General features: G+C 36.1%; 1 protein-coding gene and 1 non-coding gene across 3 annotated transcripts in view; one reads left to right on the plus strand and one right to left on the minus strand.

Moving 5' to 3' along the window:
* LOC128889261 (sestrin-1) overlaps positions 1-15,647 on the plus strand; it is a 209,265-nt gene that overhangs the window by 100,195 nt on the left and 93,423 nt on the right. The window lies entirely within an intron of this gene.
* Positions 5,769-5,841, minus strand: Trnak-cuu (transfer RNA lysine (anticodon CUU)). Its single transcript has one exon. It is a non-coding gene; the product is annotated as a tRNA-Lys (tRNA).

Genomic DNA, 15,647 nt, shown 5'->3' on the forward strand with positions numbered 1-15,647 from the left:
GTCTTTGTTTTCGAGAAAATTTAATAGAAATTTTGCGCAAGGGATGGTAACCCTATTCGTCGTTCAAGTATTGTCTAGAAACGTGCGTGAAATTGTCAGAAAGACGGGGCCAAGTTTCGTAAACCCCTCGCCGCAGCCACCGAGATTATTTTCAACCAATTGATACGATTATTCTCAATCTCACCAGCGAACGGTGCATGGATTTAGGTCAGTGGCAAAATAATGGTAAAAGGGTACGACTCAAAGGAGCGCGCGTCGTGCCTTTCCGGAAACTACTTTTGTTAGTCGAGGTCATTGTTTCTCATTGATTCGTCTGGTCTCGAATCGGGTCACTTGTGAATTACATGAATAAATCTGAGAGAGAGAAGCAGAGAAAGTTTTTACAAAATAGCGAAAACGGAAGTGTACACGTTCCTCCGATAGCTCGCTCGGCTTCCAACGCTGTTGTCTTCCGCTAATTCGGTTGTTCGATAATGTGACAAAATGCATCGTGCGATGGACGCGAGCCAATCGTGAAACAATACGAATAAACCTAACGGAGAATTGTAAAGATTTATAGCTGGTTATGCAAGATCGTAATGACACGTGGCTGTAACAGTTAGAAGAATCCGTTTAATAATATTTCATTTCAAGTTCTCTCTAATTGCTATCTTTTTACATTGGAAAGAGAAACTCATGTGTTACGTAAAAGCAATAAATTTCAAACAACCGTAACACCGCGGCGTGTTAACGTATTACTTCATTCATTTAAAGTCACACTTCTTCTTCGTTCTTCTGGTTGATTGCAATTTTCTTTCTAGCCGAAGGCATATTTTTATTTGCAGTCAGGATAAGCTTCTTGCTCTTAGTTTATTATAGAAACGGTTTGTTTAAATGTAAATATAAGACTGACTATTCTAGTACGATACTATTTGATATTGCAATATTAATCCATTAAGTACCAAAGTCTTATACCTTCGGAAACAAATTTTAATACGAGTATAAAAATTGTTTTGTTGTTTTACAACTCGTAGTATACAAATTTCTTGATATTATTGGATGCTTCTAGTTGCCAGGATCCTATTCATAGCACACGTCGTAACTTCGAAGCTTGTCTCGTACAAAAATGAAGTTTCTATAATAAAGTGGTTATATTTTATAACACATAAAAAATAAACATCAATCTTAAGTAAACAGCGATAGTTTCGTGCCGAATGGTTTAGCACTAAAGAATTATATTATTCAAAGACAATTCTCGTTTTAAGATTCAGTTTTATTCTGTAGGCCATTATTCCTAAACTCAGAAAGAAACAACGCACCCCCGGGGTGGAATTAGGCCAGTCGCAAAATAGTTGTACCCGGATACGTTATAACGCAGCGTGTTTGTCGTCGCCATTTTGGAGTTCGTGTTTTCGCTGGTTGAGTTTACGTTTCGCACGTGCGTTATTCTTCGCTCTTTTCTAGCATAATCACATGTCGACCCCGTGGTGGAACTCTTCGTCACATGTCCCCTGTGTTCTCACCAGTGAATTCCTTGGTGCCTGTCAAAATCATGAAAAAAGTAGAACCTTTGTTGTTTATCCAACATGATCGTCGTCCAAACCAGCGTTTCTCAGATCTTTACAGTCACGAAACACTTTTCATCTCATAGTACATTTGAGGCAGTTCTTTTAGAAGCAGAAATAAAAACTATATATACTTCATTTTTTCAGTAAAGAAATAGACAGTATAATTTCATGTTATCAATTATGATACTGAAAATCTGCACAAATTTGTACTTTAAATTTCCCAAACTACTAATTTCCCAATTATAAGTAGAACTCGCTCTTCTGACGAGTACAACAGGATCCTAACGAGAACCTAAAACCAAAAGCATAGAAAAGCATAGAAATGATTTTTGTTCGCGAGTGTTCCGAACACCTCTGAAATAAAACATTCTTTACACTTTATTATTAATGATAACATAGAACAAGGAATGTTTGTCGAGTATCATGATTCATCTCACGATGTATTCAAGTGTTCACGAATGATCTGGCAATCTCAATAATAACGTTTTCCTTACACTGTAGCGATGATAATGTAGAACAAGTAACGTTGAATCGATTTCATTATTCATCTCCTAATGTATTCACAAGTGTTCACGGTCGTTTTGTGAATTTCAGTAATAAAATTTTCCTTATACTCGGTGAGATATTTCAAATGGAAAATATGAAGCGAAACAATCGAAAACCTGTGTTATACCGAGGAATGTTTGATCATCTTCTTGGACGAAGTAAGAGACTTCTTAACCAATTGAAAGATTTTCTTAAAGTTCTTATCGCGAAGGTATTTTTTTTTTTCGTTTTCTTCGACGCTAATAGCAACTGCAAATTTTCGAAAATATGTTTGTTTAATCGAACGTTTCGAACATTGGCTCAGGCCCTCTTCGGAGAAATACAATATCTCAAAATAAAAATACGTTACGCGATTACATGGCAGATAAGAGTTAAAGGGTTACTGATAATTGATTAACCGTAATGTAATCGCGCTGCTATCGTGTTTTGCTTTTAAGATATTGTGTTTTCACGAAGAGACTCCAAACATGTGAAGCGTTCGATTCAACAGACACATTTCTGCGAATTTATATATAGTCTCTCTTAGTATCAAGAAAATTGAGAAAAGAAATAGAGCAAGAAATGAAAATAGTTTATCTTTATTTAATCTCTCGAAGAGTCTACTTCTCAAGCACCAGTTTTTAACACCCGCATGCGTTAAATAACAAAATTTACCAAAAATGTGTATATACAATTTTCTTTGTATAAAAACTGCCATCGCAGTTATATTGTTTTTGTTTTGCAGGTATATTGTTGCGCTCGTAAAAAAAAATTGTGGTTGCAAAAAGGTAAACCTTGTTATCCAATTTTTCTCTATACTATTTTTTTCTGCCTTCAACGAAACAACTGATGAAACCCGTTTTAATTGCGAGCCGCCCTCTGAAGCTAGAAAAACAATTTGGTAGAAATGATCGAACCAAAATGTTGCATTTGTCAGGTTTGCAGTTCAGTGAATCTGTTGAGGTCAGTGCTTCTCAATCTATGAATCGTGGAACAACAAAGAATTAACAAAAAAATTTCTATTAAGTTGGAATAGAATAAAATGCTTTGATGATTACAAAAATAATAGGAAAATATTATTATTGTGTAAATTTAGAGTAAGCAATTTATTTCTACCGATGTTGAGAAGCACTGATCCAGATCATCGACAAACTCTCGTTAAAATTTGATTATTTTGCCTTCCTACACAGATGTAACTACATATCCTGTTGCATAGTCTCATTCGCTGATTTTATTATAAAACTATCTAATCGCTGCGTCGATAAGGTTAATCTTAGTTTGTGACTTTGCACTCTCGCAATCGATATTTAATTATGCTCTCTAGAAAAATGGTATTATCGCTACAGTTATTTACCGGTCTAGTCGGTGAGAGCCTAGACCGTCATCGACGAATGGTAGTCGAATATACGTTAAAAAAGAGATAGACGGCAATCCTCGAGGAGATACAGACGAACGTCCCCAGACACGTCGATAAGCGTGCAACGTGTCAATGACCCGCCAAATTTTTTAACGTGCTGTATCTATTTATTTTTACATGTTCTCAAAAATACACCTACAGAAGGCAATAGACATGGGAAATATTGTTTAGTAGACAAAAATCCTTGATATGAAACAAAAGATATGCAATTGTTCACTCGTTGAATTTGAAACATCTCTACGCAATCGAATGGTGGGTAGAATACGTTGGGGTTTCATTGTCAAGCCGGTGGGTTGAAGGGAACAGGTAGTCATCGCAAGGGAAGAGTCTGGGTAAATCGATCTACTTTCGCTGGCAGATACGAAACGTTGCTCTTCGATAAACACTTTATTTTGGGTCGTGTCGAAACGTTGCGGTGGTGTGCCGCATGCCGTGCAACCACTAAAAATACACGACTGCGCGGATCGGCCCTTTCCCCCTCCCCTCGTCGAAACTGCAATCGAAAATAACTCTCGGAAACACCTGGCACCCTGGCGTTCTATTCTGCACGGTTCGATACCCTCCCCTTCTCCCACCTTTTTGCGTCTAAGACGCTTTTCCACAACGAGCGCGCACCTGTCCGACGAATTCCTTTGCTCTGTCTCGGTGGGGGGAGGGTCTTTCATAATTTCTATTCACCCTCGGACACGGCCGATATCGCATACGCGAGGATTAGGGATAAATCCAGATGATCAACGCGTGAAATGAGGGCTTTCGAAAATTTCAATTCATCCTTGGACACTGTTGCTGTTACATATGTGAGAATTTTTGATGAATTTAGGGATTAATAGTTCGAGGGAGGGTTTAGAGAAATTTGAATTCACCGTTGGACATTGTTGCTATTACATGCGCGATAATGCTTGAAGAATTCAAGGGTAAACGTAGAGACATTGTATGAAGTATTAGGGTGGTTAGGTCAAGGCGTGTAACTATCCTGAGACCACCCTTTCGATGTTAACGTATAATGGTTAATTGATTTATTGATTGATCATTTATTATTGATTGTTGACGATTGATGGGCATTCAGGACGATTAATGATTGGCGATTGATCACGGTTTGAGACAATTGATAGTTGACGAATGATGATGGTTAATTGAACGTTAACAATTTATTGATGTTTGGTAAGCGACGATTCGTAGTAATTGATGGTAATTGATAGTTAAAATTTGATAACGGTTGATGATCAACGATCGATCACTAATAATTTTATTTGATTTATTGTTTGTGCTGTTTTATGCTACGAATCGAAGTTCATGAGTTTGTCGTACTTGTTCCAAAGTAACACATATTTTATTTTGCCGTGGCTTTATATTATTTTGTAACCGTTTCTTTTTCTTGTTTCTTTTTTGTGATTCTCGTCGACGATGCGTCAGATCGCTCTTGTTTTTCCTCCGCTGGGAAGATTTGTATCGTGCGTTGCTCCGCCGCCTTCCCGTCTGTTGATTCTGATAAGATTACGTGCCAAAGATCTTGATTATTTACGCGCCTCGAGGATAGCGTACTTTGAAACGCGAGAAAAATACCGACGGTGTGGCTCGCACGTGCAAAAAGTCCTGTATCAGTCAGCGCCAGCGGTGGGAAAAGTGCTTATCTAGATAAAAAGAAATTCAGACAGCGAATAAAAGGTAACAGTTCATACGTTGTTCGTTCAGGGAAGATTACGATTAGATTTATATAATCAAAGTAAGTGACATGTTGAGAACGTGCAACGACTCGTCTGTGTTAGTATTCGATCGAATAAACGTCACGAATAAATAAAATTATGTGTCTGCCGAGTTTCTATTCGTAATCTGTTATTTAAATAAAATTCTGTTCATCCCTTTTTATCAAACCATACTATCCCGTGGTATGATACAGAGATAGATGATATTCTTATCCAGATAAACACTATGAATGATAAATAGATGATATATTTATCCATTACTGATAAAATAAAAGTAAAAATTTGAATTATAAAGGCTTTAGGATTTTGTTGTTTGACTAAACAGAATATTTACATACATGTGATTACAATTGAGCGTGCAAAACTTTCTTAATTAAATATTTCACAATTATTCGATTGACGTTGTAAGTAAGTCGCCTTATGTTGATCTGTTTCGTTATCTATTATTCGAGCACAATTTTGCCCATCCCTGGTGTGATATAACAGCGAGATGGTAGGGAAACGTTTAAATATTGACGCCCACAGATTGTAGCTGCGTAATCGTGGAATCCGCGAGAGAAAAAAAAAAATTGTTATCGCCCAACGTGGGGCTCGAACCCACGACCCTGAGATTAAGAGTCTCATGCTCTACCGACTGAGCTAGCCGGGCAACCTTGCAAGTGGAGGAAATATTCACAAACAAATTTTCTGCGAACTTTCTGCAAACTTTAATAATAACAGTATGCTTCATAAATGCATGAAATGTGTATTTTAGTCATAAGACATATATTTACAAGGTATATCTTTTCCTGTCTTGTTAGTCTTCATAATTTGAGAAAGGAAAAATATCCTAAAAATAGTCCTCGATAATTAAAATATTTATTATTATGAAATTTCGATCTGAAACACTAGAAGAAAATCAATTCTTTGCGAAACAGTTAATGAATTAGACTTAATATCAATTGAAATATATTTTTTTTAACACTCGCTCGTTAAAGAATTTAGAAATTGACATCTTTATAGATTCATCGCAAAATGTAATTGAATTAAAATCTGACATTAGAGAATTTCAAAATTGACGTCTCCATAGATTCAGTGCAAAACAAAATTGAATTCAAATCTGACATTAAAGAATTTCAAAATTTACGTATCCATAGATTCAGTGCAAAACAAAATTGAATTCAAATCTGACATTAAAGAATTTCAAAATTTACGTCTCCATAAATTCATCGCAAAACGTAATTGAATTCAAATCTGACATTAAAGAATTTCATAATTGACGTCTCCATAGATTCATCGCAAAATTTAATTGAACTTTAATTTGACATTAAAGAATTTCGAAACTGACGTCTCCATAGATTCATCGCAAAACGTAACTGAGCTTAAATTTGACATGTGACAATCGTGAAACTGACATCTCCGATGTCATCAGCACTGACGAGTGGATTTATTGCCAAGGAATTTTGTTTTCTTTTTGCAGGAAGACCAATGTTTCGCATTAGACCGAACAGATTCGTTGTGAAGCCAGCATTAACCGCCTATATTTGTGATACGACGATGCTGGCGAGTTTCCAAGGGATGCTTGCCTAGTACGCTAAGATTCTTAGAAACAGGCTGCCTCTCCTTCCTTCTCATAGCGGTTCTTTGCTCTTTCTCTGTCTTTCGCGAGAGTCCATGCACGGGTCGATGCACGATCATCGGGTTTTCTGGGTTAATCGTCGAGCTTTTCGACGCACGCGTGAAACTGTACGCTCCTGTATCCCTTTCAATCAGAGATTGGTTATTTCTTTAAGAAAGACCAAGCAATTAGAATCTTTGCCTATGCTGTCTAAGAAATGATATAACATTCAATTTTTTGCTATTATAGTGCAGAACTCAATTGCATATAAATACATTTCTGAGTTATATTATCACGGTTGTTACATTTTCGGCAACGTATATTATATACTTATATTTGTCATTATCGTCACCTTGTAACACCTGTTTAAAACGTATCAAAACTTATGCAATGACTTAATCACAGTGATCGCGAGAGAATCTTGCCAATTCGTTGGATTGTACGACTTTTCTCAGATTTACAATCTTCATGCATATAATAATTTGATGGAAATATTACACTTATTTTATCATTTATGATAGGATGTCTCTTAGTGTCCAAGCATTACAGTTAGCTCTAGGGGAGTGCAAAGAGTCGAAACCAAATTCAAATCTGTCGATATAACTTTGTGCATTTGTTATTCTTCGCGAACGTTCCAAAACGCTCGTTTACGTAACCCACCGGTAGACCGGGCGATTATTTGTAGTTGATTCTACATAAATAACCGTATCATTCGATATGACTAAGAACGATCGAACGAGAGACCTTGATCGAGAAACGTCAGCCACGATCCGTTCTTACTCGTCGTCATAAAGTCATCGTCGACCGATTGATGTCATAGTAGCCGTCATTCGTCGCGCGAACGTGTCGAGATCCACGTATCGTCGATCGCGGAAAGGAAAGAGTGACGCGGTCACGTAGATTTTTCCTCATTCCTGGCAATCCTTTTTGCAGTCCACGATTAGTTGCACTTGATCGCCATTAACAGCGTAAATTTTCCTAAACTCGAGCAGACCTATGGACGTTTTTGATCATTGAGTGACGTGGGATTCTCAGAAGCCAAACTTCTTAACTCTGTATCGTGAATCCTGTTTTAATATTTTCTTAACGTCTTTAACATTTCAACAGTTCTTAACATTTTTGTTAAATTAAGATATTTGCATGGAGTTGAGCAGCAGTTTGGTACAGATGTCTTTATTCGTAATTCTGAAGCTCTAGATTTTACACTTTAGATGCTCTTCATTTGACAATTCGTATCTAGCATATAATAATAAAGGTATTTATTGGGAATCATTTATTTTAGATAATCGCATTGTAAATAAATGAGCATAAATTGGGAGTCGTATATCTTGTTTCAGTCAAAATACAGTTTGCTTTGGAGATTTCATATTATTTTTGGGTAAATATCTCGAGTAGATTAGCCTTGCAATTCTTGTGACGAATATCGATAAGATGAACAGAGGCAGGTGTGATGAGAGTCATTTACTTTGGTACATACCTTTCTTATCGCTGACTGACCTCAGGGGCTGTAGCTACGATTAATTGTAGCTACAGTACGGGTTTGGCAATCCCGAGGTACTCGAGCTAAGGGCCAGCGGGCCCCAACAAACTATTGACATCGTTAATAGGGAGGTATATAAACAAATGCAAAGTAACGTAAAGCAAGAATTAAATGAATGTAAAGAAGGAACAAATGAAAGACTAGTACATTAGGTGTTATAGTCGGTGATGGGCAAAATCCTAGACTTCAGATTTATTCGAAGTCTAAAGTTTTGCCCATCTCTGGTTACAGTCAAGTTAGCATATTCCTAGCAAACGGCCCGTTCACCGATTTCGACGTGTTATATGTCGTCAGATTCGTCTTGTTAGGTACATTACTAATTTCTATGTCGTTGTTTGCAGAATTTCGTTTATTTGTTTAAAATTTGCTGTAAACTTTTTAGAAAAAGGTACTGTTAAATGTCAATTCATGAATAGAAACAAGTGACTAACATCAACTTTCATTTACAACTATTCTATGTAAGTAAGTACATACATATATGTACGAACAGAATCAGTCCTTCAAAATATATTTTGGTTTGCTATTGAATCAATTGATATTTTTGAAATTTCTGTTAAGGTCGCATCAAGTAAATCTAAATTATCATTTTTTTGCTCGTTTATTAACAATGTAATGGCTAGGAATGTTCCCAAAAAAACTATGATTATCACTGATTAATGCTCGAAATCCATAACACTCTTTTCGTTACGAATTCTCCGTGAATGGAAAAATAATTTTTCTGAAATATTCCAATCACTGAATCTGATCTGCATCCAGAGACGTGATTTCCATTTCTTCAGCAGTTGAACCGTTCGCAATGCATCATTGGAACGTTGGTTCCTGTTCCGGCCAGAACATCGTTATTTACGGACACGATCAAAGATGAGAATCGCCAGATAACGTATACGGGGAACAAGTTTCGCTCTTTGATGAAACGCAGGACTGACGTAATAGCGTATGCAGCAACGATGTAATCACGGCAATATAGAATCGTTGCACGCGCCACTAATCTGCTTGGCAGTGTGCAACTACCAACGCGAACGAATGTTGGATTGTTACTTTATTCGATAATAAGGAAATATCATTCGAGAACCAACTTGAAATGGAATATTTTTCTACATTTGAGACTAGAAGCAAGTCAATTTGACTCGTGTATATCGATTTCTTTCTAAAATTACTCAATTACTAATAATGCTTTTGCAATTCTTGTGGTAACCATTGTTAGAGCAGCAAATAGGAATTTTAATAATATAATAGAATGTTAGTTATTTCGATAGATTGATCTTCTTCTTCCTCTTCTAATTGTAAAGGTACGGTTGCGTGGTTAACAACTATGCATTGTCCACGATAATTCTAGCGTTAAATCAAATTCAAAGAATCGATTTGTTGTTTCATACTCGAATGCTGAGGAGGAATCAGCAATTATCTATGAATCCCACGCTACAGGGATAAGAAAGCACCTATTTTAGTGTTTCTATTTTATTGTACAATCTCTATGCTTATAGCAATTAGATTCTAGCGTAGATATGTCGAACATGAGGTACACTCAAGTTGTAAACGATCGTTCGTAGAAGCATCATCCATTGTAGGTGATTCTACAAGCTTGGATAGTAATAGAGCTATTAGGTTGAATGAAAAAGTGAAGAAAATTGCAATAACGGTCCGTCTAGGTATAAACACCAGAAACAGAATCCGTACAACCATATCTCGAGGCGCTTAATCGCGGATAGAAAAGACGACAGCGTCCAATCGAGAAAGATGAGGCGTAATAGTCGATAACTCGGATAGTCGTGGACTTTGCAACATATCCATTAATAATTTTTGAAGAAAACTCCTGTTTCTCTGCACAATTGCGAATATCAACAAAGTTTATGGCAACATCTCGCGATGCAGCAGAGATCTTTGTAGAGCCAACAGTTTAACGATACATATGTATGTATATGTCGCAAGGGAGATGATAAAAATGGAGATTTGATCAAATCTCTAAGGTAGATTCGAAATATGACTAGATTAAGAGATACAAGATTCTGGGATAATATCTCGTGAGGTAATAAAATAAATAAATAATTATATTAATCTGACGTATGTGTGTTAAATCTAGCATCGAGTTGTGTAATATTCGCCTGATTGGGTTAGCTTTATGTCTACTTTTAAAGGGGAGTGGTTACAAGCGAAACATAGAGCTGTACGAGTTGTTATTTAACATCTTCCGTGAATTGATCATCTACCTTAGGGATTTGATCAAATCTCCATTTTTATCATCTCCCTTGCGACATATACAGGGTGAGGCAGCTAAACTGTTACAAAGCGATAATGCCTAATGGAAAAAGTTAAAAGGTTCGAGGGGGCCTCTTTTATATGACTAATTTTTTAGTTTTTTTTTTCGTCCAGATAAAAAGGCTGTATCAAGGCCACCGCTATTTTCTTTAAATAGAACCATGGGATTTTATTTACGCATTATGAAAGCTGACGTTGAGACGAATCCATCGACCTTATACATGGTCATTCAAAGTTATGCATGGATAGATTTAACCTTGAATGGCCATGTATTATAGGGCGACGGATTCGTGTCAACGTCAGCTTTCATAATGTGTAAATAAAATCCCATGGTTCTATTTAAAAAAAGAAATGTCGGTGCTTCTGATATAACTTCAACATCTGGACCAAAAGAAAGAAGTAATAGTGATACAAGATAGGCCTCCTCGAACCTTGCAACTTGTTCCTGTAAAATTTGTTTGTATCCACGATAATTTAAGCATTATCGCTCTGTAACAGTTTAGCTGTCTCATCCTGCATCTATTGAAATTGATTATAAACGAGTTTTCGTAAATAAGTCAATTGATTTTTGTGACATAAATATGTCAGAATATTTTACTTCTATATATTAAACGTATTCAAATGTAGTAATACATTTTGCTTCGTTATAATACATTTAACTTATATGATTATTAATACAAATATAAATTGTTCTATTGGTTGATTTAATTTATTCGCTAGTCAAGGATTTATCTATCGAATAAATTTACTTCTGTTTATTTGGTAGGCGAACCTTCGACGAGGAAATAAATTAAAGCCTTTCAGAATTGTGGATATTTAGAGATATATCCAGGTATCAATTACATTTCAAGTTTATGCGTTCCTGGAGAGGTTCGTTTGCGCGACGTGTTTAAGACAGGGAAGTAGAAGATGTTAATAGTCGTGATACGTTCGCGTCAGCGTTCGCACTTCGTTCGAAGCGCGTATGAAGACTCGAGCTTCGTGAAGGGAAGTCACCTCTCAACAGGGGGCGAGTGGAAGCACGTAACTTCTAATATTGAGAACTTGACACATCGGGAAGTTAATGGCTCGTCGCCAAGAATCTTTGCTTGGGGAAAGACCCCCGCGTTCGCTGGACGACGACCCTGAATCACGTGTATCGTAATGCTTCCTCCACAATGATTCCGTTGCCTTCGACTCCAATGAAATTACACGCAGGTGCCTCGAGTATGAAAGAATCGTTCGCAGGATGTGCAGTGAAGCGACAGGTTTCACGTTTTTAAGCTTGTGTCGGTAAGATAGTTGCCGGTCATCGAAACGAAAAGAAAAAGAGAGAAATGAAAAGGAGTCGAACGACCTTTATTCTATAAAGCAGTCTATAAAAATAGTCCAACGACCTCTCATAATACGCCAAGTTTTTTAATTAACCCTTTGCACTCGAGGTCTTTTTTTCTTGTATCTACCAGTAACTCGAATGCTAAGCTTAGATTGACTTGGAAGATTTAGCCGGATTCAAACTAATTTCAGATTTTACTGCACCTTTTACTGCCCTTTACTGCACTGACAATCATTTTATCGACACTTCGAGTTCCAAAGAAATGAAACCTAAAGAAACATTAGGTATTGTAGATTTACTGCGTAAAACCTAGTGGTGACCGAGAGTCACCTCTCGAGTGCGAAGAGTTAATCCGCCGCAGAATTTTGGTTCCTCACGTAAAATGTTCTGTAATTCTAGAATTCATTTCGCCTCGAATATGTGTTTATTATTTCCTCTTTTGAGATTAAGGAGCATCGTGTTACGATAACAAAATCGGACACTATTTATGATTTTTTTTTTTTACTGAATTCAATATTCAGTGATGTTAAACTTGTTCGTAGTTCATCGATTTGCTACATAATATTATTTCTCTAAAATGATAATATAAATATTTTGTAATGTTCGTTTCCTTGTACATAATCATTCTTAAGAAACAACTGCTCAACACAATTATGCAACGACGAGGAAGTATTTTCAGATAAAGAAATGAGCAATTGAAGGAGGACTAAAAGAAACTCCGCACTGTCTTCGCAGTGATAATACGGAGAAAACAAACGATGTAACCGTTCTTTAAAAGAGATGAACGTTTGTAGATCGAGCGTCACAGTGGGCCGTTCCGCAAATTTTCCTTGGTTGAACGAATCACTGGAACGATTAGAGCCACATCTCGACCTATGGCAGTCGTTTTATTATACAAAATTATACCGTGCACTTTATCTTGCCGCACTCAAAGCACAGCTCACATGTCTTTGGTATTTCCATTGCGATAAGTATCCTATGTTTCTAAAAAGAAAAGTGAAAAATAAACTACTTAAACGTGTTTCTTGCTGGATGGGAAAACCTGTGTCAACTATCGGTCACGCTCCACATTCTATCTACAAACGTCTAGATCTAGTGTATAATTCAGAAGACTACGAATATAAAAAGACAGTAATATAGACAATTTGCTGGTCACGGTCCTAATCTTATTTACACGTGTATGGGTCTTATATACGATTCATATTGGTATAAATATGACGAGACGATAACGTGAAAAACGTGGAAGGTATAAGATTTGTTTAAAATTGATTTTCAATTAAGAGTACGTAGAGTGGGTTCGCTTGAAAACACTATCGACATGTCGTAGATAATTAATGTTTACTCTACGTTAACAAGTTTCGAACAATTTATAAAATTCTACACTTATCTCTACACTTTTACTGTCTCAAATATTATTCATAGAAGTCGGCAAGTTATTAGACTCGATACAACAAAATATAAAGAAATTATGATGTGAGATACACTTTTCATCAGAAAATAAATTGCACAATGTTGCAGATCGGTATCAATGGCTGGAAAATTTGGGGTAAATGTTTTTTTCCTGTTGAATTGTTTTGCCAGTCAATTATCATCGACTGTTATCTTGTAAATTTTAGGTGTTTATTCATAGCTGTTTCTTTCGTGTCTATCGTCTGTTCTGGCAAAGTCAAATGATGTTTACTATATTTTATACGTGTACATTTTTAAACATTATCGGGTACGTCATAATATGACGAAAGTAAACACATAAATTTCGTTGGTTTGGTCCGTCTTTCACGCAAACATTCTCGTTATGAGATATTTCCGAGGTAAACTAGTTTATTAGTAGTAGAAGAGATAAACTCAATTTGTTTTAAAACAAACATTATTGTCCTTGCCTAGACGTTGCAAATTTATTAAATTAATACGTGATAAAATCAAAGTTCGAGGCATCAAATGGTTTTAGAAGACAACGTCAATGAAAATCGTTTGAGAAAAATACTATTTTCAACAAATCTCATCGTTGAATTGACGAAACTGACACATATAAAAGATTCGTCAAATATAATAATTTCAAAATAACAATAGAAAAATAGAGAATGAGGACGAGTTTAGCAACATTAAAAACACAATTATTCATAACGAAATACCCGGAATGAAATTTATACAAATTTAATAACAGTGAAGGAGAACTGACGAAAAAATTTATTTCAATAACAAGCTTCATTTACCATTCGGAGGTTTCCGGCCAACTGTTGTAAACAATTTCTGTGTACCGCACGATATTTATTAACTTTCCATTCACAAACCCGGTATCATCTGGTAACTCTCCATTGTAATTATTCTCTACGTACAGAAAATAGTGTCCACACGGTAAGATAAATGAATCGTTACGGAAAAATTGCGGCTATTTAATCGTGAACGGGCACCGTGACGTCTTCGGGCTGAAATCAAACTGCAGATTATTTAATTAGTCGACGATAATCCGTGACTTGTGCGATGGCTAGTCCAACAACAACGAAGGCGCCTCGTGTCAAGGCTGCGATCCGTTTGTCGCGTTTTTTCCCCGATTGGATTTTTCATTTTCGCCTGTGTGTTCCGTAAATAACTCTCACGCGAGCTCGTTCTCAGTCGTTTCGTTCTAATTACCTTGAGTGGTAAGTGAGATAAGGAAGGGCGCGAAGAAATATTACTAGGCTATTTCAAGTTTCCATAGATATTTTCAGTTTAGGGATTTTTCACTATGCAATTTCTATTTTATTGCGTACTCGAGAATAATTGATTAAAAAAGAAAAGTGACTTTCTCATCTGTTGAGTACACTATACTAAACGGGGAAAATAATGTTATCATGAATCAAGTATCATACTTGGCAGGAAAAATATTACTTTCACGAGTTATGAGACAAATAATTTTGGTGTAAATCAAATTCTTCGCTAATCAGAGAATGAAATCTCCTTAAATAATATATATTGTCAATTAGATGTCAAACGCGATATTGGATCACTAAAAAGTGTAGACCCTCCGACACGAATTGCCAAATTTTCGCAGAATCATCTTGTTTGCTGGGAAAACACGTTTGTTGAGCACAGCTGTCATGATTTAAACTCTGTTTTTCTTATCAGTACGAAAAGATAAAAATCATGGCGTGTATTAATATTTGATTACAATCGAGGCTCGAAACAACACAACAAAAATCGCGAACCACCGAGTCCTTCATCGTTGATACGCGCATCGACGGCCTTGATTCTTATTTTCCAATAAATTAATGCAAAATTATCTCGTAGTTTATAATTATCCGGTATGACATTGACTGGTATTCTGTACAGTTGCAACGAGGCTCAGTGTGTAGCGATGCACCCAAGAAAATACACGATTTGCATTGTTTTCGAGTCGCTCAATTCTTATACAAGCCAATTACGTTTGATAGACTCAGATATAATTCAGTATCTTCATATTTGATCATTTTTTCAATGTACATCAATGTATATTAATGTTTAGAATACAATAAGAATAATCATGAAAATAAGATTTTTTTTATCAGACCAAAAAGAGCTTTTCAACAATGTAATTATACATTTTTATACTTCATTTTGATAAATTGTTTAAAAGTAAGTAAAAGTAATTACTAGCAAAATTTGGAGATATTATATTTAAGAAGAAAATAATGTTTATAAAATAATAGATTAATGTTTCGCATAATACACCAAACGGGCACAGAACTTCACTGCCCGGATAGCTCAGTCGGTAGAGCATCAGACTTTTAATCT

Source organism: Hylaeus anthracinus, unplaced genomic scaffold (genome assembly GCF_026225885.1).
Source record: "Hylaeus anthracinus isolate JK02 unplaced genomic scaffold, UHH_iyHylAnth1.0_haploid 11997, whole genome shotgun sequence".
NCBI classification, from domain to species: Eukaryota; Metazoa; Arthropoda; class Insecta; order Hymenoptera; family Colletidae; genus Hylaeus; species Hylaeus anthracinus.